We start from the raw sequence: 25,940 nt of genomic DNA on the forward strand, positions 1-25,940 counted from the left end.
AAATCGTGGTTATACAATGTGATCAGTGGCAACAGGTCATGCATTCTGGCCGGCGCCATCTTGGAAAGGCACCTAAGTTTACGATTATTTATCGATTAGATTGACTAAAATACAGGTTGGACAGCAAATGAAAGATGCATTAGTTATTAATGCAACCGCTGAGTTAGATTTTTAAAATTAACGTTACTAGACATACAGTGTGCGTTACAGCCAGACTAGTGCCGCAATAATGGCGGACAAATGCGTTTACATTTTTCCACATAAATACGGAATAACATCATAAATAGCTCTTACTTTTGGACGAGCTTCCATCAGAATCTTGGGCAAGTGGTCCTTTGTCCAAAATAATCGTTGCTTGGTTGTAAAACGTCGTCTTCAACTTCGGAATTAGCAGCTAACAATAGCTATGTGGCCACAACATGCCCAGTATGTTCAAAGCGCAATACTAAGGAAATTCCGAAAATAGCAATATACTGCGATAAACTGAATAATACTCGGTTTAAAATAACTTCGTTATGATGTTTCTAACACCTATATCGAATTAAATTACAGACGGATATAGCTAAGGCCGATAAACTGAGCGTTTCAAAATGCCATCCTGAGGTCTTGCTTTGCGCAATGACGAACGTCGAAAAGAGAGCTCCCTTCGTTCCTTGGCCTTTTATAAAGCTCTGAGAACTACGTAGACACTCCATTCCACTTCTCATTGGTTACTGACATCCAGGGGAAGGCGGGTGCAGTTCATGTCGACCATAGGATATATACTTTAAAATTAGATCTAGAACAGAGCCTCGTTTTCAGACCTTCGCAGTTCCTGTCATGGATTTCGCTGCAGAAAGAGTTCTGGTTCACCCACAGACATAATTCAAACGGTTTTAGAAACTAGAGATTGTTTTCTATATAGTAATAATATTGCATATTGTACGAGCAAGAATTGAGTATGAGGCAGTTTAATTTGGAGACGATATTTTCCAAAGTGGAAACAGCACCCCCTATATTGAGAAAAGGTTAATGCAACAAAATAAACCATGCAATAATCTGAGACGGAGCTCAGAACAATAGCCAAATAGCCGCCATGTTGGACTCAACAGAAACCAGAAAATACATGAATAATGTTTCCTTACCTTTGATGAACTTCATCAGAATGCAGTCCTAGGAATCCCAGGTCCACAATAAATGCTTGATTTGTTCGATAATGTCCGTTATTTATGTCCAATTAGCTACTTTGGAATTGTTCCAAACTCCCTAAACAAAGTCACAAAGCGCGACCACTATAACGTGACGAAATGTCCAAAGGTTCCGTTACAGTCAATAGAAACATGTCAAACGATGTACTGAATCAATCTTTAGAATGTTGTTAACATAAATCTTGAATAACGTTCCAACCGGAGAATTACATTGACTTCAGTTGACGATGGAACGGAGCTCCTCTCAAGTGAACGCGCCTCTTCAATGCGTGATCACCTCGTGGCAGTGGTGACTAATTCCCTGTCTCCCTTCGCCCCCTTCAACATTAGAGTAATCAGACAAAGTTTCTATTGACTGTTGTGACATCTAGTGGAAGCCGTAGGAAGTGAAAAATCACAATATCTCGCTGTAATTTCAATGAGAGCTTGGTTGAAATCTGCCACTCCCAGAAAAAATCCAAACAGGAAGTGGAACTTCTCAGGTTGTTGCCTGCCATATGAGTTCTGTTATACTCACAAACATAATTCAAACAGTTTTAGAAACTTCAGAGTGTTTTCTATCCAATACTAATAATAATATGCATATATTAGCAACTATGATATAGGAGGCAGGGTTTACTCTGGGCACCTTTGTGCACTTCATCCAAGCTACTCAATACTGCCCCTGCAGCCAAAAGAAGTTAACTGACTTGCCTAGTTAAGTAAAGATTTTTTAAAAATTACGTGATTAAATTAATCAAATAACAATTAATTAAGTAGTAATCTGTGGCACCACGGTAAAAGTTATTTTCGTTCAAATATTTTTTATTGAACACATACAAGAATGGTGTTATCGGTATAAAAGCCAGGTATACAGTTCTTATCTATACAAATAAAATAGCAGACAGAAACAAAAAGACCGCAGGGTTCCGGGTACAAAACAAATATTACAAAACAAGACATACAGAAAATGGACAGGTATAAAGAAAGAGGGTAGGTGTCCCCCCTTACCCCTCCCCCCTTTATCCTCCCCCCTTCTTCCCCCCACTTTATCCCTACCCCTTATTACCCTCCCCCACTGCTGCGGGTGGCGGTGCCAGCACACGCTGACCAAAGGTGGATTAAAATATTACAATTGAGAGTGCGTTAAAAGTACAAATTCACAGCGCCACATGGTCTAAGTAGTAGAGGAAAGGCTGCCAGATTTGATCAAATGTTGATAATTTATTGTTCAGAATATATCTAATTCTTTCTAAGTGTACAGTGTTTGCCAATTGCTGAGCCATAATTTGGTAGGGGGCGCTTCCCCTTTTTTCCAAAACAACAAGATTAATTTTTTGGCCGAAATGAGACTGTAAGAGATGAGTTGTTTTTTGGGGGTTGGTTAATCCGTTTAGGGAATCCGACACTCCCAGGATTATCAGAAGCGGGTCTGGATCAATTGAAGTCTCCAAACTTCCGAGAGGATCCTAAAAATTCCACTCCAGTATCCATACAAGCTAAGACATAGGGCAAAGCAGTGAGTAGTGTACCCTGTGCAGCCTGATTTATCACACATAGGGGATGTATCAGGATATCCTATGCAGTTTGGTTTTGGAATATGTTGGCAGCGGCCGCTGCCAACATACTGACTCAACTCCAGCACATTTAAAAATGGGATATTGAGGAAATTATGTAAAAATGTACCACTAGCCACTTTAAACAATGCCACTTAATACAATGTTTACATACCCTACAATTACCCATCTCATATGTATATACTGTACTCTATATCATCTACTGCATCTTGCCATCTTTATGTAATACAATGTACCACTAGCCACTTTAAACTATGCCACTTTATGTTTACATACCCTACAGTACTCATCTCATATGTATATACCGTACTCTATACCATCTACTGCATCTGCCATGCCGTTCTGTAACCACCATCATTCATATATCTTTATGTACATATTCTTTATCCCTTTACACTTGTGTGTGTGTGTAAGGTAGAGTTGTGGAATTGTTAGGTTAGATTACTGTTGGTTATTACTGCATTGTCGGAACTAGAAGCAAAAGCATTTCGCTACACTCGCATTAAACATCTGCTAACCATGTGTATGTGACTAATAAAATTTGATTTGATTTTGATTTGAATAGTGTAATCTGTGTAATACCTTGAATTGTATGAGACGGTGTCTGGAGTTAATGGAGCAGGTGTGGATGTACTCCAAGCTATCTTCCCAGTCTGACACTGAGATGTCAGTCCTAGTTCTTCCTCCCATTTTGCCTTAATGGCATCTGTAGAAGGTGTGCTAACAGATTGAAAAGCATATATAAACGAGATATCAGTTTGTCTGAGTGGGGAGTGTTTTTAGGCATCCGTCAAACATGGAAGGCTTAGCGTTCCGAAGAGGAGGTGTTTTCTAACATAGTCTCTGATTTGTAGGTATCTGAAGAAGTTACTTCTGGGAAGATTATAAGTTTCCCTCAGCAACTCAAAGGAAGCAAAGGTCCTTCTATATATAAATCCCCTATGGTACTTATCCCCAACTCCCCCATTGCTCAAAGGTGTTATCAAGGTTAGAGGGGGCAAAGGAGGGGTTCCTGCAACAGGGAGCATGAATGACATTGGTCTAAGCTCGAAGTGGGTTTTAATTTGCTCCAGATTCGGACTGTGCTATGTTAATAGGATTGTTACGATAAAGTGACCTCTCCAGATTGACAGGCGACAAAATCACAGCACCGATAGAGAAGGGTTGACACTCCTCACGTTCCATACTAAGCCAGCTGGGTGACGGACGTGCGTCATCCAGCAAAAACGTAACCGGCGGGAGGTTAGCGGCCCAGTAATAAAATTAAAATTTGGGAGAGACAATCCTCCTTCCATCTTGGATTTGCAGAGGTGTTTTTTTACCTATCCTGTGTGTTTTATAATCCCAGATGAAAGGATTGATAATTGAGTCCAGTTGTTTATGAAAGGATTTAGGTATGAATACTGGGATGTTCTGGTATAGGTAGAGTAGTTGTGGGAGGAAGACCATTTTAATGGCGTTAATTCCTCGAGCAGAGAAATTGGGAGAGTTCTCCCAAAATTGTATGTTTGTCTTGAGTTTTTGCATCAGAGGGGGGAAATTTATCTTAAAATAGTAAGGAGTATTGTTTGGTAACTACAATTCCTAGATAGGTAAATTTTTCTGAAGATAACTTAACTGGAAGATGTTCTAGCCAGGAGGTGTTTGTAACCGTATGGGCATTAATTCACTCTTGTTCCAATTTATTCTGTATCCCGAGAAGGTACCAAACAAATTAAATCACATCAAGAATAGCTGGAATACTAGCTTGGGGTTCTGTTACATAGAGGAGAATGTCATCTGCGTATAGGGAGATCTTTTAGAGTATCTTTAGTATTATAGGCCGTGTATTGCTGGATCAGATCTAATCGCCTGAGCGAGAGGTTCAATGATTAGGGCGAAGAGCATAGGCGACAGCGCACAACCCTGCCTTGTCCCTCTGTAAAGGTAAAATTGGGGCGACCAGTGATTGGTTAGTGAGTATTCTCGCACAGGGGTTCCTATATATAAAGCTGGATCCAATTTTGAACCCATCTCCAATTTAAATTTCTGTAGGACTTTGAACAGATAGGACCACTCAACTTGGTCAAAAGCCTTCTCGGCGTCAAGAGATATCACGGCAAGGTCCATGTTGGTTAACCTCTGAGAATACATAATGTTGAAGAGGGCGCTGAGATTGAAGTATGAGTTTCTGTTCGGGATAAAGCCGGTCTGGTCCGAGTGGACCAATTTGCCAATTAAAGTGCTAAGCCTGTTAGCCAGGGTTTTTGCCAAAATCTTTTGGTCTGTATTTTGGTCTGTATTAAGCCCAGAACTACACGGCAGGACCTGGTCAATGACCTGAAGAGAGCTGGGACCACAGTCTCAAAGAAAACCATTAGTAACACACTACGCGTCATGGATTAAAATCCTGCAGCGCACGCAAGGTCCCCCTGCTCAAGCCAGCGCCATGTCCAGGCCGTCTGAAGTTTGCCAATGACCATCTGGATGATCCAGAGGAGGAATGGGAGAAGGTCATGTGGTCTGATGAGACGAAAATAGAGCTTTTTGGTCTAAACTCCACTCGCCGTGTTGGAAGGAATAGAAGGATGAGTACAACCCCAAGAACACCATCCAACCGTGAAGCATGGAGGTGGAAACATCATTCTTTGGGGATGCTTTTCTGCAAAGGGGACAGGACGACTGCACCGTATTGGAGGGAGGATGGATGGGGCCATGTATCGCGAGATCTTGGCCAACAACCTCCTTCCCTCAGTAGAGGCATTGAAGATGGGTCGTGGCTGGGTCTTCCAGCATGACACCCCCGCCAAACACACAGCCAGGGCAACTAAGGAGTGGCTCCGTAAGAAGCATCTCAAGGTCCTGGAGTGGCCTAGCAAGTCTCCAGACCTGAACCCATAGAAAATCTTTGGAGGGAGGCTGAAAGTCCGTATTGCCCAGTGACAGACCCAAAACCTGAAGGATCTGGAGAAGGTCTGATGGAGGAGTGGGCCAAAATCCCTGCTGCAGTGGTGCAAACCTGGTCAAGAACTACAGGAAACGTATGATCTCTGTAATTGCAAACAAAGGTTTCTGTACCAAATATTAAGTTCTGCTTTTCTGATGTATCAAATACTTATGTCATGCAATAAAATGCAAATTAATTACTTAAAATCATACAATGTGATTATCTGGATTTTTGTTTTAGATTCCGTCTCTCACAGTTGAAGTGTACCTATGATAAAATTACAGACCTCTACATGCTTTGTAAGTAGGAAAAATGGCAAAATCAGCAGTGTATCAAATACTTGTTCTCCCCACTGTACATATGGTGGGTTAGATAGGAAACAAGAATTTTCTAAATTAAACATACCCCCAACCAGAAAATAAAATAAAAAATAAAAAGGTTATTAATATATATATATATATACATACACCACATATATATATATATATATATATATATATATATTATATATATATTATATATATATATATATTAATATATATTATATATATTACACAATCACACACACCACACCAAACAACCACACTCAAAATACATGTAAAAGAATATATAAAAAATATATATACATATATATATGCATACATACACGTACCTACACAAACATTCATGCCCCAGAATAATAATCTACACTAGTTTAAAATATACACATACATTATGGTAACATGCTAAGAGAAAATAATTTATAAAGTACGAATAGTAATTATATGTACACACACCTATACAGACACTACAGAGGGCTGGTGGGGGTCTAAATCGGGGAGAGCGGCACTCGGCTAAGACAGAGGCAGAACGGCACAAAACTTCAACTTGCTATCCAGGTGTCTGTGTCTGCCCCTTCCCAACCGTCACCCCCAGTCCCATGCAAGCAGTAAATAAATGGTATTGTAATAACAATAAATGTAAGAATTGAAAAATAAATAACGAAACCAAACAGCAACAAAAAATGGGGGAATATAAGGTATGTTCAACCGAAAGTGTCAATGGTCAACCTGGAAGGCATCGCTCTGAACACAGCCAGATGAAAGTGATTTTAACTGACCGCCCTCCACAGCATCTTACATGTTCGGTAGCCCTCGTTGAGACCGTTCATTAGGTTTCACCCGTTATGGTATAGTATGGATTCGATTCCATGAGCAGACCCTAACACACAATGACAATGCACTCTAACCTGTACGGGGGATTGGCGTATGTTCCCGGATAAACTTCTCTGCGTCCAAAACCGAGGAGAGCCAGATCTTCTCACCGGAAGGCGGGTAATTCTTAGTCTTGCAGGGAAGAGCAAGGCTGGGCGAAAGATGGAGTTTGTAGAGCTTGGTCATGACATCTCTGTAGGCGCCGCGGTCCTTTGCCACATCGGGCGCATAAATCATCATAGACACGGAAGGGGTGCCCTTTATGTAACAGGTTGCCCCTCATTCGGGCCTCGCGCAGGACAAATCCTTGGTCTTGAAACTGTGACAACAGATGATGACTGGGCGAGGAGTTGGCCGGTCCAGGCACCGGAACAAGGGCGCGATGTGCACGGTCCAGCTGGGGGTCCGAAGCCAAAACATCCGATCCCATTGCATCCTTCAGTAGCTTGGCGAAGAAGTCGGTGGGGCGGAGAGCCCGCTCTACCCCCTCTGCCAGACCAACAACGCGAAGATTATTACGTCTGGAACGGCCCTCCAGGTCGACCACTTTCACAGAGAGCCTCTGCACCCTACCCTGCAGTGACGAGCACAGCTTCTCTAACTCGTCGATCCTACCAGCGTTGAATTCAGAAGCCCTCTCAAGGTCCACAATACTCTGGCCCTGCGACGCGACCGTTCGAATGGTGCCCTCGATTTTGGTGTCCAGTTCAGCAATAGTAGCCTTAAGATCCTCAGCTAAAGCAACACGTAGTTCTCCCAACGCCCGGGTAAGTTCTTGTAAGTGTCACGTTTTTGCCTGTGCCTTCCGCCATGTCTGTCTCGTTGTTTGGTGGGAGTAGGCCTCCGATAAGGATTTATTGTCCTTTGGTCGCTTATTACTCTGCATTTTTACACAGAGTTACAATGTTGTATTAGAAAGAAACGTTTGTTGTAAAAGTGTCATAAAGTAGGTTAAGTTAGATTATTTCGCAAAAAAGTTGCAGGAGCCTCTCACACACAGCCGTTCACTCCAACATGCTAGCTCCGCCCCCCGGTAAAAGTTATTTAACGAGTTACTATCTCACAACTAAACTCTAAAGATATAAATATATCTTACATCAGTCAATTCATTCATTCTTATTTACCTTATCAGTCTCACTCTGAATGTTGCAAAATTCTTGGATATCTGCACGAACCCTAGAATCAGCGATATATAAATTGGTCTTAATTATTTATTTACTAACTAACTACATATTCATACAGAAATACACACACAATATAGTTAATGGTTACTAACACAATGCAATGAAAGGTCCCTAGTGGACTAAACTTATATGACGGCTTGTTACACAAAATGTCAGATTCAAAAGAGAGGGAAAGGGAGAGACAAAGGAATTCCACTATCGTACATACATCTGATAACTATGCTCATGGAAATGTGAATAATTTGCACATGAACGGCCACTCATTCAAAATAATTGCAATGTACATATTTAGGTGTGTATGTCTTTGATGTCTCTCTGTTGAAAATCACTCGATCCATCTACGGGGAGTAATTTGACAGAAAGTCTCTGGTTGTGTAAGTCTCTGGTTGTCCACCAGAGGTCACCATGTATTTTGTAGCCTTAGCTTCTGTCTCAGAGTGTGTGTTAGACTGGATCTTCCAGAGGAAGTGCTMATTAGAAAGGATCTTTCAAAGTACCACCCGGTGGTTTACTAGAGTTTACTAGACTAAAATACTTAAACAGCTGCAGACTGAATGTTCCTGTGTAGTCTTCTTCCTTGAGAGAGAGTTTCAGAGTTTCTAACCACTTCATACCTTTCACGTCACGCTGTCGGTCACGCTGGTCTAATGTTGAGTCTAACCATTTTACATGTCCAGCTTACCGTCTTTGTATTGGTCCCAATGGTTAATTATTCAGGGTACAGCTAGAACCATTTTACACGCCCGTAGCAACCCGGCAATGAACTGGTCTCTAGAGATTTAAATTCCTACCATTTCAACGTGCAGTGCCGTGGTGCCGGAACTGGAGGCACCGGACTGGAGACACGCACTTCAAGCCTAGTGCGGGGAGCAGGGACAGGGCACACTGACCTCTCAAAGCGCACTATAGGCCTGGTGCGTGGTACCGGCACTGGTGGTACCGGGCTAAGGGCACGCACCTCAGGGCGAGTGCGGGGAGATGGAACAGTGTGTACAGGACTCTGGAGACGCACAGGTGGCTTAGTGCGTGGTGCCGGAACTGGAGGCACCGAACTGGATACACGCACCATAGGAAGAGTGCGTGGAGGAGGAACAGGGCTCTGGAAACGCACTGGAAGCCTGGTGCGTGGTGTAGGCACTGGTGGTACTGGGCTGGGGCGGGGAGGGGAGGTAGCGCCGGAAATACCGGACCGTGCAGGCGTACTGGCTCTCTTGAACATTGAGCCTGCCCAACCTTACCTGGTTGAATGCTCCCGGTCGCCCGACCAGTGCGGGGAGGTGGAATAACCCGCACCGGGCTATGTAGGCGAACCGGGGAAACCATGCGTAAGGCAGGTGCCATGTATGCCGGCCCGAGGAGACGCACTGGAGACCAGACGCGTTGAGCCGGCCTCATGACACCTGGCTCAATGCCCAATCTAGCCCTACCAGTGCGGGGAGGTGGAATAACCCGCACCGGGCTATGCACACGTACAGGAGACACCCTGCGCTCTACTGCGTAACACGGTGTCTGCCCGTACTCCCGCTCTCCACGGTTAGCCTGAGAAGTGGGCGCAGGTCTCCTACCTGCCCTTGGCCCATTACCTCTTAGCCCCCCCCCAAGACATTTTTGGGTGTTACTCACGGGCTTTTCGGGCTTCCGTGCAAGACGCGTCCCCTCATAACGCCGGTTCCTCTCTCTCTTTTCCTCCGCTCTCCAACTGCCTCCAGCTGTTCCCATGGACGGTGATTCACTTTAGCCCATGGTCCTTCTCCGTTAAATACTTGCTCCCAACTCCACAAGTCCTGTATACTCTCCCGTTGCTCGACATTACGCTGCTTGGTTCTGGATTGGTGGGTGGTTCTGTAACGGCGTTCCTCCTCCTCTTCATCCGAAGAGGAGGAGTAGTGATCGAACCAAGGCGCAGCGTAGTGAAATGACATGATTTATTGAACACGACGAAAAAACAAACTAAACTTGCATAAACAAACAAAACAAATAAAYGATGCAGACAGACCTGAACGACGAACTTACATATAACGTGAAGAACGCAATGAACAGGAACAGACTACATAAAACGAACAAACCGCAAACAGTCCCGTATGGTGCAAACATATACACAGACACAGGAGACAACCACCCACAACGAACACTGTGAAACAACCTACCTAAATATGACTCTCAATTAGAGGAACGCCAAACACCTGCCTCTAATTGAGAGCCATACCAGGCAACCCTAAACCAACATAGAAACAGACAACATAGAATGCCCACCCAAACTCACGTCCTGACCAACTAACACATAAAACTAACAGAAAACAGGTCAGGAACGTGACACACTCCACATTTTCCTGGTCTGATGTGAATTTTGTAACGAGTCCTTTTATAAACTCTGGCAAAAGGGCGGTTCCATTACGTTTGGCATAATGTCTGTGCTCACGTAGGCGTGGTTACTGACTGGATAAAACTTTTATGTGAAAAACAATTCTCATTTAGAAGGCTAACATCACATTTCATCTTCTCACAACTAGTTTCATATTTAATCAGGTAAGTTCCACAACATTTAGATGTCAGGTTTACAACTGGGAAATGTACACTTTCAGAGACACAGTTATGTTGTTCTACCGTCTTTAATGACATCAACAAATCTTAATGAATTCGATAGRATTGTTCTTTAAATACCCACGGACCAATCCAAATGTTTGGATTACAGAAATATTGTTTCATTATACAATCTTGGATGTCACTGTACTACAACAAATATATTTTTTACTTCCATTTATGCAGAGTGGGAGAGAGAGTTCCTGCAGGTATTTATGACTGTCATAAAACGACCAAATTCACCACTCTCCCCCTCTGCGGGAGAGAGAGGGCGCTGTAGAGTGGACCCACTGTAACCTGATCCTTCGGATCCTCACAGGAGAGTCATGACAGAGGAAAGTATTGAAATGTCTGTTCTATATCCAGGAGATATAAGAAAGCTCAGGAAATATTGTAGTTTTTTGGACACATATTTAAACCCCTTTATTTGTTGACACAAAGCTACCTCCATACTTCCATTCAAACAGAGAACAACATCGTGTTCGTGAGAGTCTCATCTTTCCATAGAGTGGTCATATTAGTTTGTAGGCCAAACCACTTGGACGCTACAGACGTTTTTGTGAGAAAACTGATTTCCTGACAAACACCTCTGTAGCTYGGCCACCRTCCCAGCGCATATGCCGAATGCCGACATAGGCGAATGTGGTGGATTGAGACGCAGCTCAGATATCTCTCGCTTAAACTGACGGATTAGATTGACGCACAGGTCTTATGAATGTTTTAACAATCAGTGCTGCCTCTTTCCTGACTGTAAACACAGCTGCAGCAGCAGCACTCTGCATGTCTGAGCAGGACTGTAGAGGATATTTACTATCTGAGACTAACATGTTCCGTGGGAATGAATATTCCTGAAAGACTGAGAGGTAGGGAGGGAGGGAGGGAGGGAAGGAGGAAGAGAGGGGGAGTTATATTGATCAGAGTTTTAGAGAATTCTCTATGTCTGAATTTCAGGATATTTATGATGACAAGAACCCTCACAATTAAATTCAAACTGCTGTCTACAATTGAATTGCCCTGCTGTCCAATCAATATGCTTTGCAAATGAAATCATACTGAAGAGAAAGGGGCATAAGGCCTTTATTAACATGATGTGCTCAAATTGTATCACGATCCTACTCTATCTTGAAAGCATTCTGTTTGTAGCCAGAAGCAGTCATTCAATTGGGACCACTGGAGAAAGAGTCCAAGATGGCTGACTGTTGTTTTCAACGTAATCTACTCACGTTCGCATACACTGTTTTGTGGTGGTAGCCATGTGCTTTACAGAGCCGATAAAGCCTGCACACTAGCACTGGAGCAGCACTGGGTCAGCGTGAGCAGCGACGACGTCATCAGGTCATCCAGAAACAAAACAGACATTGGATGAATATTAAATGTTAATAAATTCAGCTGTGAGTGATGGGAAAAAATCGACCTCGAAGACAATTACTAATAATTCAATGGATATTTTTGTCACAAAGGTGATAACGAGTGTCTTTTTAAGAATTTTCAAATTGGACCGTCTATGGGAATTGTCTTTTTGGGCTGGCYGTCAGCTAAACTGCAATAACAAAAGTGTCTCTTTGTAAACGAAAAGTGTATTAATTTTTTTTTTTTTTAATTGCACTTCTCTCTCTAAAAGGCTCCAGCAGGGCGCCGACACTGGCCTCGGGGACGCCCTGGAGGGCGAGGTGCAGGGCGATCCGGACGGAGACTGTGGAAATCCTGCAGGAACCTCCCGCACCTCAGCTTCCTGGAGCGGGCTAGCCACCACCGGCCTGAGGAGAGACACATGGAACGCGGGGTTAATGCGGTAATCGGGGGGAAGCTGTAACCTATAACATACCTCATTCACTCTCCTCAGGACTTTAAATGGCCCCACAAACCGCGGACCCAGCTTCCGACAGGGCAGGCGGAGGGGCAGGTTCCGGGTCGAGAGCCAGACCCGGTCCCCCGGGGCGAACACAAGGGGCCTCACTGCGGTGACGGTCTGTGCCAAGGCCTCACTGCGGTGACGGTCTGCGCCAACTTACTGGCGCAGCACAGCGCGCTGAAGATGGACATGGGTGGTGTCCCATGTCTCCTCCGCGCGCCGGAACCAGTCATCCACCGCAGGACCGTCGGTCTGACTCTGATGCCAAGGAGCCAGAACCGGCTGATACCCCAACACACAATGGAAGGGAGAGAGGTTAGTGGAAGAGTGGCAGAGCGAGTTCTGGGCCATTTCTGCCCAGGGCACGAACGCTGCCCACTCCCCCGGCCGGTCCTGGCAATAAGACCTCAGAAACCTACCCACATCCTGGTTAACTCTCTCCACCTGCCCGTTACTCTCGGGGTAAAAACCTGAGGTAAGGCTGACCGAGACCCCCAGATGTTCCATGAACGCCCTCCAGACCCTCGGAGTGAACTGGGGACCCCGATCAGACACTATATCCTCAGGCACCCCATAGTGCCGGAAGACGTGAGTAAACAGGGCCTCCGCAGTCTGTAGGGCCGTAGGGAGACCGGGCAAAGGGAGGAGACGACAGGACTTAGAAAAAAGATCCACAACGACCAGGATCGTGGTGTTTCCCTGTAAAGGTGGGAGATCGGTCAGGATATCCACTGACAGGTGCGACCACGGCCGTTGTGGAACGGGTAAGGGTTGTAACTTACCTCTGGGCAGGTGCCTAGGAGCCTTACACTGGGCACACACCAAGCAGGAGGAAGCATAAACCCTCACATCCTTAGCCAACGTGGGCCACCAGTACTTCCCACTAAGACAGCGCACTGTCCGACCGATCCCAGGATAACCAGAGGAGGGTGACGTATGGACCCAATAGATCAGCCGGTCGCGGACAACAGACGGAACGTACAGACGCCCAGCTGGACACTGAGGGGGAGTGGGCTCTGCACGTAACGCCCGCTCAATGTCCGCGTCCAGCTCCCACATTACCGGCGACACCAAGCAGGAGGCGGGGACTATGGGAGTGGGATCCATGGACCACTCGTCTGTGTCACACTGCCGGGACAGTGCGTCTGCCTTAACGTTCTGGGAACCTGGTCTGTACGAAAGGATGAAAACAAAACGGGTGAAMAACATGGCCCACCTTGCCTGGCGAGGGTTCAGTCTCCTCGCTGCCCGGATGTACTCCAGATTGCGGTGGTCAGTCCAGATGAGAAAAGGGTGTTTAGSCCACTCAAGTCAATGTCTCCATGCCTTCAAGGCCTTGACTACAGCCAACAGCTCCAGGTCCCCCACGTCTTAGTTTTGCTCTGCCGGGCTGAGCTTCTTCGAGAAGAAGGCACAGGGCGGAGCTTCGGTGGCGTACCCGAGCGCTGAAAGAGCACCGCTCCTATCCCAGCCTCGGACGCGTCCACCCCCACTATGAACGCCAAAGAGGGATCCGGATGGGCCAGCACGAGCGCTGAGGTAAACAGAGCCCTTAGTTGCCCAAAAGCCCTGTCCGCCTCAACTGACCACTGCAGATGTACAGGACCACCCTTCAGCAGTGAGGTAATGGGAGCAGTCACCTGACCAAAACCCCGGATAAATCTCCGGTAGTAATTGGCAAACCCTAAAAACCGTTGCACCTCCTTTACCGTGGTGGGAGTCGGCCAATTACGCAAGTCTGAAATGCGGTCACTCTCCATCTCCACCCCTGATGTGGAAATGCGATACCCTAGGAAGGAGACGGCTTGCTGAAAGAACAGGCATTTCTCAGCCTTGATGTACAGGTCATACTCCAACTGTTGTCCAAGTACCTTGCGCACCAAGGACACATGCTCGGCGCGTGTAGCGGAGTATACCAGAATGTCATAGATATACACCACTACACCCTGCCCGTGCAGGTCCCTGAAAATCTTGTCTACAAACGATTGGAAGACTGATGGAGCATTCATCAACCCGTACGGCATGACGAGGTACTCATAATGCCCTGAGGTGGTGCTAAACACCGTCTTCCACTCGTCTCCCTCCTGGATACGCACCAGGTGGTATGCGCTCCTGAGATAGAGTTTTGTGAAGAAGTGTGCCCCGTGCATTGACTCAATCGCCGTGGCGATAAGAGGTAGCGGGTAACTGTACCTCACTGTGATTTGATTGAGACCTCGATAATCAATGCACGGGCGCAAACCTCTATCCTTCTTCACAAAAAAGAAACTCGAGGAGACGGGTGAGGTGGATTACCGAATGTACCCCTGATGCAGGGATTCGGAGACATATGTCTCCATAGCCACCGTCTCCGCTTGTGACAGGGGATACACGTGACTCGTGGGAAGTGCAGCATCTACCAGGAGATTTATCGCACAATCCCCCCGTCGATGGAGTGGTAATTGAGTCGCCTTCTTTTTACAGAAGGCGAGAGCCAAATCGGCATATTCGGTGGGGATGCGCACAGTGGAGACCTGGTCTGAGCTTTCCACCGTAGTAGCACCAACTGAAACCCCTACACACCTCCCTGAGGTTGTCATGAAATAGTGGGGTTATGATGAGCCAACCAGGGAAGGCCCAGTACCACGGGAAACGCAGGAGAGTCAATGAGAAAGAGACTGATTCTCTCCTTGTGACTCCCCTGCGTCACGTGAGATAGTGGCTTCCCTGATTAGCCCGGACCCCAATGGTCGACTATCCAGAGCGTGAACTGGGAAAGGTCTAGCCACAGGGATAATGGGGATCATTAGACTAAGAGCGAGCGCTCTGTCAATAAAATGGAGGAGATGGAACCACCAGACCCCGATCTGAATGTCCGCGGGTAGCCAGCAGGTTGTCCAGCCGGATGGACAGGTCAACCAGCTAATCCAACGTGAGGGTGGTGTCTCTGCAGGCCAACTCCCGATGGACGTCCTCGCGCAGACTGCAAAGGTCGATCAGACTGCAACGGTCGATCAGGGTCCTGTCACTCCGCGCCGGCAGCCAGGGTCMTAAACTCTAGGGCAAACTCCTGGGCGCTCCTCGTCTCCTGCCTCAGCTGGGAAAGGCACTCACCCGCCGCTCTACCCTCAGGCGGATGGTCGAAGACCACCTCTCCCTGAGAGGCATAAGATGAGAGCGGACACCCTCTCCCTTCCCGAGGGAGCTGGGTAAACAGTGCCCAGGTATAGGTCCAGCTGTAACAGGAATCCCTGGCACCGTGCCGCCGTCCCATCATAGTCCCCGGAGAGGGCGAGACGCATCCCACTGGGACCAGTTGCAGAAGGAATGAGTAGTGGAGGTTCTGATTGCATGGTTGAAAGCGCTGGTGGACCTCCCCGTCTTTCCCAACGGTCCAGGGTCTGGATAACTTGATCCATGATGGCGCCGAGATGGTGGATTACTTTCGCTTGCTCCTGGATGCGCTCCTCGACCCCTATATCAGGAGCACCTGTTCCTGCTGACTCCATGAGCTGGTCGGGAATTCTGTAATGGGGTGCGTGCTGGTAGCAGGGAAGTCAGGCGCAGGAGAAGGAAATTGGTATAAACAGAGTTATTTAATAAATGCTTACAAACTCCGAAAACCAACATACAAAATAAAGAAAGTGGGTAAAAACCCGTCGCACACCATAACATACTTGGCACCAATACATACAACAAACAATTCCCGTCAAGGACATGGGAGAAAACATGGGAAAATATACAACATGTAATTTAGGGAATTGAAACCAGGTGAGTGTGAAAACAAAACAAAACAAATGGAACATGAAAAATGGATCGGCGATGGCTAGAAGACCGGTGACGTCGACCGCCGAACATCGCCCGAACAAGGAGAGGAACCGACTTTGGCAGAAGTCGTGACAGGAACCCTGGGTCCTTGTTTTGGGCGAACAAACCATTTGTTTGTTGATCCTCGAGTTTCACTTATGCTTTTTTTGTATTAAAATAATGGGTGCATGATTAAAACTTCTTATGGCTGAGATCCCGTTAACGGGATCGACTTGATAACAGCCAGTGAAAGTGCAGGGCGCCAAATTCAAACAACAGAAATCTCAAAATTAAAATTTCTCAAACATAAAAGTATTTTACACCATTTTAAAGATAACTTGTTGTTAATCCCACCACAGTGTCCGATTTCAAAAAGGCTTTACGACGAAAGCACACCATCTGATTATGTTAGGTCAGCACCTAGTCACAGAAAAACACAGCCATTTTTCCAGCCAAAGAGAGGAGTCACAAAAAGCAGAAATAGAGATAAAATGAATCACTAACATTTGTTGATCTTCATCAGATGACACTCATAGGAATTCATGTTACACAATACATGTATGTTTTGTTCGATAAAGTTCATATTTATATCCACAAATCTGAGTTTACATTGACGCGTTATGTTCAGTAATGTTTTGCCTCCAAAACATCCAGTGATTTTGCAGAGAGCCACATCAATTTACAGAAATACTCATAATAAACATTGATAAAAGATACAAGTATTATACATGGAACTTTAGATAAACTTCTCCTTAATGCAACCAAAGTCAGAAATAGCATTATAAATATTCACTTACCTTTGATGATCTTCATCAGAATGCACTCCCAGGAATCCCAGTTCCACAATAAATGTTTGTTTTGTTTGATAAAGTCCTTAATTTATGTCCAAATACCTCCTTTTTGTTCGCGAGTTTAATTCAAAAACCCAAATTCATGACGCGCAGGCCAGACGAAAAGTCAAAGAATTCCATTACAGTTCGTAGAAACATGTCAAACGATGTATAGAATCAATCTTTAGGATGTTTTTAACATAAATCTTCAATAATGTTCCAACCGGAGAATTACTTTGTCGAAAAGGAACGCAGCTACCTCTCACGGGGGCACGCCTGAGGGAGCTCATGGCACTCTGCCAGACCCCTGACTCAAACAGCTCTCATTCCCCCCTCCTTCACATTAGAAGCCTGAAACAAGGTTCTAAAGACTGTTGACATCTAGTGGAAGCCTTAGGAAGTACAATATGACCCCATAGACACTGTATATTGGATAGGCAAACCTACAAACCTCAGATTTCCCACTTCCTGGTTTGATTTTTTCTCAGGTTTTTGCCTGCCATATGAGTTCTGTTATACTCACAAACATCATTCAGAGTGTTTTCTATCCAAATCTACTAATAATATGCATATCTTAGCTTCTGGGACTGAGTAGCAGGCAGTTTACTCTGGGCACCTTATTCATCCAAGCTACTCAATACTGCCCCCAGCCATAAGAAGTTTTTAAAGGGGGCATGAAGTACTGTATGTGAGGAACAGCTTTTTCATGTAATCTAGAGCCATAATCATTATSCCTAATTATATGTAAAAAAWATATATGTATATCTAAGCATACCTCTTTACCTGTTCAATTGTCATTTTAATGAGGGTGTTATTCTGACTGTTGTAAATCACACATCTCAATATACTGCACTAACACGCCTAGGATATTACATCCAAATTACAAAATATGGGATCATAACACACATCATCAATACAGGCACATATCATGGCATCATAAATAATACACAAATATCATGATATTATCAGTAGGTGCCAGATTACATTTAAACAAAGTATTTCTCTGCATATCTAAGCATACCTCTGTAGCTTCCTGACTGGTGGTTCTCTTTTTTTAAATAAACTAAATATTGTAGGCTTCTCTACATCTCTGCTAAAATATAGGTAAAAGATTTAAAGTAATATGAGCCTGTCAGGATTTGGCCAGGATTATTCCGATTTTGGTCACTAGATGCCCCCATTGGGCTTTTTTGACCCTTTTGTTTTCCCTTATTTCCAGTTATTATTTTCACCTGTGCCTCGTTTCCCTTGTATGTATTTAAACCCTTAGTTTTCCTCAGTTCTTTGCTCTGTGTTTGAATGTTAGCACCCAGCCATGCTGTGAACTTTTGTTACTCCAGTTGGATTCTCTTGAGGTACTCTGTTTTTGTTCTCGTTTATTTATTTTCTTTGATTTTTCTTTTGAGGTTTTTTCCCTGCTGTGCTTACCACTTTTGTGGATTTACCTTGTGACTTGGAGGATATACCTTTTTTCTCTTGGAATTACTTTTGACGTTGTGGATTTATATTTTTTGCCTGAAGTACTTTCCTTTTTACTTTATTAAAACACCGTCTCAAGTACTGCTGTGTCTGCCTCATCTTCTGGGTTCTGCCGACTATTAGTGGCTCAGTTTGATAAGTGACTGTTTCTCTCACCGGAGACCCGAGTTCGTAACCGGGTCTTGACAGAGCCTTATTCAGTACATTTATTAACAGCATGTTTTTCTAAAGTCTAGCAACCTTGCCAGCAGGCATGCCAGCTAAGATAGTTAGACAAGCTACTCTAACTTAATTAATAGCCTGAAATGGCTTGGTAGCTACACTATATACATATTTTGGTAATAAGATCTTAATCTATATATTAGAACTTACCTTTGATTTCTTAAAACTGAAAAGGTGAAATATCATGATTGTTCCTTCTGCAATGCTCGGGTAGGGGGCGTGTAAATCAGAGGTGTGTTCGGGAGCGCCAATTATCCTCTGGTTTGGTTTTTGCTATTGTTGGCTAATTTCAGGGGAGAGATTAAAGGTTACCTCGGTTTATTCACTGCGTTAGGCATGGCTTAACACAATTATTTAGGTGTGTATTTATGGTAATTGTATGCCAGCATTACCTGAATACGTTGATGTGGATTTAATACCTCTATATAGATAATACCTTGACTGATGCAAAATGGTTTATTCCAAGGTGAGCCCTTAATGGAAACATCTGCCATTCCATGTTGTGTTGCGGCCAGACGTGTTGCTACCTTGAGGTCGCTGACAGGAATTATTGAGGCCTGGGTCTTGCTATTGTTTTGTAAATACTTTGTACATGCTGTACATAAGTTTAGTGCATATTATTTGACATTCCTTACTACTGTCCACTGCTACAACTAGTCTGCCTCCTCACTGAATATTCCACAGTCAAGAATGCCTTCCTCATGCATTCCCACAGGTAAGGCAAAGGGTTATGGTATTCTTGTGGCTCTTCCTCAGTGTTTGTATTGATCTGGTAAATAGCAGAACACAGGAGAAGGGTTGTGGTGGCATATTTCTGCTTTACCAAATGAGGAGAGTTACAAACTACACACCAGTCAGAGTTATACTTAAACTACACCTTATAATAATAAGCTTTGCAATAGCATTTGACTTTCAGCAATTCACTATTTCTAATGAACCGTTGAGAAGTGACTACAGAAAAGTACAAATATATTTTATAGCCAAGATACACCCCACTCAACTTACACTGACGAACCACAGATCTTAGGAACAATTCACAAAGGTTAAGATTTGTATGAAAGATATCTATAAAACATAGCAGACAGTTACTGCTGTGTCAACAGTTTATTGTAAAGACCAGTGTCTGGCCCTCTTACTCCAAAAGGGAACCGTCTCTCCCTGGTACGGCATAGAACAGAACCATTAGCTCATGTTCTCTGGAATGCTCTTTAGGTTTTATCACCCAGACATCGTAAATGTCCTCTGTCAGTGCTATCTCATAGAGGCCCATCCTCAGTGGAACACACACAATACTCTATTCTGTTGAATAAAACAACCATTATAATGCAATACAAGCATTATAACATAATCTTGCAATTTTCYACGACAGGGTGCATGTATGCTTGTTGGTTATCACATCATATACTGTACCCTAGACCCACTCCAATTTGCTTACCGCCCCAATAGTTCCACAGACGACGCAATCACAATCACACTGCACACTGCCCTGACCCATCTGGACAAGAGGAATACCTATGTAAGAATGCTGTTACATTTACATTTACATTTAAGTCATTTAGCAGACGCTCTTATCCAGAGCGACTTACAAATTGGTGCATTCACCTTATGATATCCAGTGGAACAACCACTTTACAATAGTGCATCTAACTCTTAGTTGGGGGGGGGGGGGGGTTAGAAGGATTACTTTATCCTATCCTAGGTATTCCTTAAAGAGGTGGGGTTTCAGGTGTCTCCGGAAGGTGGTGATCGACTCCGCTGACCTGGCGTCGTGAGGGAGTTTGTTCCACCATTGGGGTGCCAGAGCAGCGAACAGAGCAGCGAACTGTTCATCGACTACAGCTCAGCATTTAACACCATAGTACCCTCCAAACTCGTCATTAAGCCTGGGTCTTGAGACCCTGGGTCTCGACCCCGCCCTCTGGCAACTGGGTCCTGGACTTTCTGATGGGATGCCCCCAGGTGGTGAGGGTAGGAAACAACATCTCCACCCCGCTGATCCTCAGCACTGGGGCCCCACAAGGGTGCGTTCTCAGCCCTCTCCTGTACTCCCTGTTCACCCATGACTTCGTGGCCATCCTCCAACTCAATCATCAAGTTTGCAGACGACACTACAGTGGTAGGCTTGTATACCAACAACGACGAGACGGCCTACGGGGAGGAGGTGAGGGCACTCGGAGTGTGGTGTCAGGTAAATAACCTCTCACTCAACTTCAACAAAACAAAGGAGATTATCGTGGACTTCAGGAAACAGCAGAGGGAGCACCCCCCATCCACATTGACGGGACAGTAGTGGAAAATGTGGAAAGTTTTAAGTTCCTCGGCGTACGCATCAGGGACAAACTGAAATGGTCCACCCACACAGACAGCGTGGTGAAGTAACAGCCCCTCTTCAACCTCAGGCGGCTGAAGAAATTTGGCTTGTCACCAAAAACACACAAACTTTTACAGATGCACAATCGAGAGCATCCTGCCGGGCTGTATCACTGCCTGGTAAGGCAACTGCTCCGCCCACAACCACAAGCCTCTCCAGAGGGTAGTGAGGTCTGCACAAGCATCACCGGGGCAAACTACCTGCCTCCAGGACACCTACACCACCCGATGTCACAGGAAGGCCAAAAAGATCATCAAGGACAACAAACCACCCGAGCCACTGCCTGTTCACCCAGCTATCATCCAGAAGGCGAGGTCAGTACAGGTGCATCAAAGCTGGGACGAGAAGCTGTTTTTCAGTCTCTATCTCAAGGCCATCAGACTGTTAAACAGCCATCACTAACATTGAGTGGCTGCTGAGAACATACTGACTCAAATCTCTAGCCAATTAAAAATGGATGTAATAAAGTATCACTAGTCACTTTAAACAATGCCACTTTATGTAATGTTACATACCCTACATTACTCATCTCATATGTATGTACTGTACTCTATACCATTACGGCATTCTGCGTATTTGCCGTTCGGCCATCGCTCATCCATATACCTATATGTACATATTCTTATTCATTCCTTTACACTTGTGTGTATAAGGCAGTTGTTGTGAAATTGCTAGATTACTTGTTAGATATTATTGCATGGTCGGAACTAGAAGCACAAGCATTTCGCTACACTTGCATTAACATCTGCTAACCATGTGTATGTGACCAATAAAATTCGATTTGATTTGATTTGACAAATGAGTGAAGTTATTCCAAGGAACATCATTACAACATGAAATGGTTGAGGACCAAAAAAGGCACAAATGTTAGCTAAACTGACAGATCTCGATCATCTGTATCATCGTTCTTCATAATGTTTGACGATTAAAAATGTATTGCTGCTTTTCAATTTCATTCTGTTACACACAGTTGCCTCTTTCTAGCCTCTTGGAACAGGCAAACATGCCAGTACATTTGCAGGACGGTATGCATACTATGTACTGGTTTGAAAATCACAACAGCTATCACTAGAACATTGATACATCCCTGGCTGTGCTCCTCTAGGTTTGTCATAAACCAAGGACAATAATATTGATACTGATGTAGCATCACAAATCATTCAAATCACCTTCTGACTTCTATTTACAACTATTTATTTACTGACTCAGAAATCATAACTTGAGAACCCAGACAGACCAAAACGAMCTATACAAAGATGTTTTGTCCACAATACATTGCCATTGTCCTCTCAGGTCAAGGGTATGGATAAGGCAAAGTTTCTGCCATGGCATGGTAGGCAGTTAAATTAACATCATAATAGAGGCTGGCTTTTGTAGCTGTTGGAGCTACATTAAACAATTCTTAAATTTCTTGAATAATGCATCCTGTCTCGCAGGTCTTTTGCAGCCCCCAAAAGCTCTGGACAACCAGTCTTTTATTTAGACACACAGAGGGTTTACCACTGAGTCTTACAGTACATACCAAGTGTTCAAGCTGCCCTTGTGAAAACAGTTATGTATGAAAATGTAACTTTTCCAGAGTTCCAAACAGTCATGGAAAATGTTATTTTAACTTTCTATCAATATGACAGTCAGGGAGGTATACAAAATCCCTACAAGAGAAGACATCATCTTCAGTCACACGCTTCATGTGAACAAACATTGTATCTTGAATGAAATACAAGAACATAATTAAATCAAATGAACCACAGGGATAGAAATGTGGTTTGATAAGAAGCCTTGTCATCTTCACTGAACTAATTGATAAAAAAATCGGACACTGACAGTTGTCAATTATCTTCACATCCTCCAGATCAGACCGTTGTGCTTTGGAGACACTAAGAGCAATGCTATCAATATTCATATCAGATCCAAATAAAAGCATGGACTTCTCAGCCTTGAAGAATTAGAATATTGAGCAGCCTTCCATAATTTCTTTCCTGGGGCTGGCTCTTGAGATGAAAGGTAAGAGAAGGGCTTTGCTTGGCCTGGTCAACTGATTTTTAAATTGCTGATATATGCATCCCTTTGAAAATCAAATTCATTGCTCTCAAGAGGGCCTCCTTCTTTGATATTTTTCTCTATTTGTCACCATGAGCCGAAGCTTCGACCACATTATGTGTAAGATGGGGCAACATTGATTGTTACGTACCATATTTTCCTTCTTATTTGATTACAACGGGCAGTAAGGACAGAACATCACAGTATTGATGCAGAAAGTACAAACCCTCCATAAAAGAGGGTAAATATGTATTTTTTGTAAATGTTAGAGTAACAACTGTAACAGATGACAGTGACATTATTGATGATAGTTGTTCAGTTACATGACACTGACATTTTACAATACAAAATATACACATACAAACAACAACTTACAGATGCACACAAACATCCACAACATCACCCCTGGTCAGACCCAAATGCTCACACCCCCATTTCCAGTGCCTGCATCACTCTCCGTCACATGGCCTCAAACTGCACCATTTTGTTTCTCTCTGTCGCCCACACACATTCAACATTTAGATAAAAAAGCATTTGACCGTTCCACTGTGTTAACGATGGAGGATTGGTTGATTTCTAGTTTTTAAGCATATATTTTTTCAAGATGATTGACGAGAAAAGTATCGTCCAACCCATCAGGTATCTCACTGCACCCTCATATGCGGCAGTAACCGAAAGGTTGCTAGATCGACTCCCTGAGCTGACAAGGTACAAAATCTGTCGTTCTGCCCCTGAACAAGGCAGTTAACCCATTGTTCCTAGGCTGTCATTGTAAATAAGAATTTGTTCTTAACTGACTTGCCTAGTTTAAAATAAATATGCCAGGTCTTGAAATATGCAGACAGATTAAAAGTAAATTTACATTGCATTACTTCTGACAGCCAGCTTTCTAACACAGACATTTTTTTCTGTTGGAATTTGATGCCATCTTGCAATGTAGGATTAGGGTTGCATGATCATTTGTTGAATCAGACCAGGGAGAACATATCCCAGAGAAACTGAAGCCCAAATATGACACCGCCACTGAGATACATCTGTACATGCTTCCAAATGAACTGTAAACCAATCATCTCATCATGCTGCTGTAAAAACATCACTATTATGTTTGTCTGGCGTTCTGTGCCAGTGAGTTATCCTCTTCTTACAGAGGTGCAAGACTGAGAGCCTGTTCCATCCTCTCCTTGGCCAGTCTCTCCGGCAATAGAAGAACATGCCAACCGACCCTCTCATCCCCACATGCTGCCTGGGATCTGGACACTGTGATTTTCTTAATGACCATCCCCACCGGGCAGGCGGTGGGGAGAGTGATTGTCAGCCAGGGCACTTGGCCAGAGTGGCCAAGCTGAGTGTTGGTCCAGATAATTAACGGAGCCCGTCTCCCCCCTTAAAAAAAAAAGCTTCCTGAGGTGGACTTGGTCTGGCCACGCGGTCCTGTGGTCACTCTCCCAGATGGACTGTGCGTGCCTCTGTGCATGTGGACAGTCTTCAGAGAGGTCAAACGGAGGCCTCACTCTCCCAGGCCCCTGGGGACAGCAAGAGACTGAACCAGACAACCTGCAATCCCTTCTGGAATCTACAACACTGGCCTATTCTGAGACAACAGACCATCCGGCCATGTCTCCGGTGGTAAACAGTCTGTGAATCTGTTTCTAAGAGCTGGTTTTACCCAGGGACCTGCTACACAGAACCTCCCACCAGGACATTCTCAGATCTATCCTCCCAGTGTCTCACGTCAAAGTATGCAGGCTTCTGAGCTCGGGGCCTGGCATATCAGTCCCCATGGCACTCATCATCTACATAGGCTTTGTAACTGGATTTCCTATTTTGGACACATTGCTACAGCTTAAGGATCTGACCCTTTTTTTCAATTTTCGCCCAAATCTAACTGTCTGTTGCTCGGGACCTGAAGCAACGATATCCATATTCTTGATACCATTTTAAAGGAAACACTTTGAAGTTTGTGGAAATGTGAAATTAATGATAATATAACACATTAGATCTGGTAAAGATAAAAACATGTTTTTTTCCCATCATCCTTGAAATGCAAGAGAAAGGCCATAATGTATTGTTTCAGCCCAGGCACAATTTAGATTTTGGGCATTAGATGGCAGCAGTGTATGTGCAAAGTTTTAGACTGATCCAATGAACCATTGCATATCTGTTCAAAATGTTGTATCAAGACTGCCCAAATGTGCCTAATTGGTTTATTAATACATTTTCAAGTTCATAATTGTGCACTCTCCTCAAACAATAGTGTGGTATTCTTTCACTGTAATAGCTACTATAAATTGGACAGTGCAGTTAGATTAACAAGGATGTAAGCTTTCTGCCCATATCAGATATGTCCTGGGATTTTGTTTTGGTACTTACAAACTCATGCTAATCACATTAGCCTATGTTAGCTCAACCATCCCGCAGGGGGGATACCGATCCCATAGAGGTTAATGTCAAGCGCTGCATGTTTTTTTTTCAAAGTCTCATGGAATGTAGGCCTACATTGAACACCAAACAATGGCTAATCTTGTAGGCTGAACAATAGAACAGCTATTTCCATGTTAAAATGTTTATGATGGTAGGCCACTCTGGTAGGCCTACACTATGATCAAATAGCCACAGTAGCCTATCTGACCACTGTTAAAACTAACTTAAAGTGCTAATCACAGCCTTAGTGTTCACAGTAAACATGCACCAGAAGTTGCACAGAATTTTCAYAACATTCAAGTTTGCGCTCAAC

Source organism: Salvelinus sp. IW2-2015, linkage group LG1, assembly GCF_002910315.2.
Source record: "Salvelinus sp. IW2-2015 linkage group LG1, ASM291031v2, whole genome shotgun sequence".
NCBI lineage: Eukaryota > Metazoa > Chordata > Actinopteri > Salmoniformes > Salmonidae > Salvelinus > Salvelinus sp. IW2-2015.